Source organism: Leuresthes tenuis, unplaced genomic scaffold (genome assembly GCF_036924035.1).
Source record: "Leuresthes tenuis unplaced genomic scaffold, fLeuTen1.0.hap1 SCAF_8, whole genome shotgun sequence".
Taxonomy (NCBI): Eukaryota; Metazoa; Chordata; class Actinopteri; order Atheriniformes; family Atherinopsidae; genus Leuresthes; species Leuresthes tenuis.
Window position 1 is genome coordinate 32,764,098 of NW_027325362.1, and position 1,537 is coordinate 32,765,634.

General features: G+C 47.0%; 1 non-coding gene across 1 annotated transcript; it reads right to left on the reverse strand.

Moving 5' to 3' along the window:
- Positions 1–1,159: 1,159 nt before the first annotated feature.
- LOC140313536 (U5 spliceosomal RNA) lies at positions 1,160–1,273 on the reverse strand. The gene has a single exon (XR_011917056.1). It is a non-coding gene; the product is annotated as a U5 spliceosomal RNA (small nuclear RNA).
- Positions 1,274–1,537: the final 264 nt, after the last annotated feature.

The window sequence follows — 1,537 nt, forward strand, 5'->3', positions numbered from 1 at the left end:
AGGTAGTCCACATTCTTGTATTAAAAACACATCTGATTTTATGGAGTCTAAGAAGGATAAAATACTCTGGGCTCTTGTCTTTGATTTCACACTTCTCACATTTAGTGTTATCAAGTTATCAAAACAAATTACACACAGGTTATTTCTTGGGAAACTAGCTCTTCCTTCATTTCTTTAGGTGAAAAGTGAGTAGGGTGATCTATATTTCCTTTTCGGACTCTCGGTGTTGGCCTCTGACGCAATGCTGCATTTAACTTTGAGTCCCTGGGGGTTGATTGCAGAGCTAAAGTTAAAAAAGAGACCTCATTTGGTGAGTCGGAAGGGAAGACTCTAGGTTCTTCCACTGAAGAACTGTTTGAAAGGGACCTAACCCTTCCCCTCTTCTCTGATACCACTGGGGAATCAGAGGACAACTCAGATGCCGTCCTCTTCGGCTGTTGACCTTCGGGGAGGTGAGTACCTTCACTAGACTCACCTGTCTGCTCCTCCTCCTCATTTAGCGTAGCTCCACCCTCTGCCTGTGAATTCTCACAGACTTCAGCACTGAGTGGTGAGGCCTCTACAGGCCCCTCCCCTCTTTGCTCCTCACTTCCAATCCAAGCTTTTGGCGGGAAGTTTGAATTTATTGGGTCAACCTCTTCACTTTGTTCACCAACTGCCACCTCTGGTCCTTCTCTTTGTTGGCTTGACTGTGGCTTTACCGTCTTTAAATTGTTGGCAAAAGATTTAGGGCAATCTCTGAAGAGGTGATTTAATTCTCCACAGAGATTACATTTCCTGCCATTTGGACACTCTCCAAAAGTGTGCCCAATTTCTCTGCACTTCCCATATATCATCTTGGTACAAGCCTCAACCAGGTGCCCATGCTCACCGCACTTGCGGCAGAGCTTGGGCTGCCCCTGGTAGTGGATGTAACCTCGGTTTTCGAGGTGGCCAGAGTGTCACTTTGCATCTCCGCCCACCCGCTGCACTGAGCACTCTTCAGCCCTTTTAAATGATATAACTTTGCACTCCCGCACGCTCCAGACAGCACCATTCTAGCAACAACTTTGCACTCCAGCTTCGAACATCGGCACAGTCGCAACAAGTAAGGCGACTCTACTCAGAGAAGTCACTCTGCACAGTAACAAGATTTCTTTTGCAGAGACAGAAAGGGCTTCACCCGCAAAGGTAAAGCCTGCCAAAAATAGAAACAACTCATTAGTGCTGCTCTCCACGGAAATCTTTAGTAAAAGGCGAAAGACTTGTACGTTATGAAGAGAAACCAGAGTATGATTATTCGTCACTGCGGGAGCAGGACATCAGGCTAGTTGACATAGCCACCTTCCCCATGGTGAGCTTTGCTTGGTTGAGACGCTTGCTCCCACCCCTTGCTCCTCGGCTGACCAAGTAGGAACAATCGAGCCCTATTCGATGGCTGCCTTGTCTTTTAGTCTGTGCAAAAGACAAGGCAGAAACAAAAACACCACGGGAACACCGTATTGAGGCTTTGTTCTGACCGCTCATTCGGTGTCGCGTTTCTTTCAAGCAATTCTTT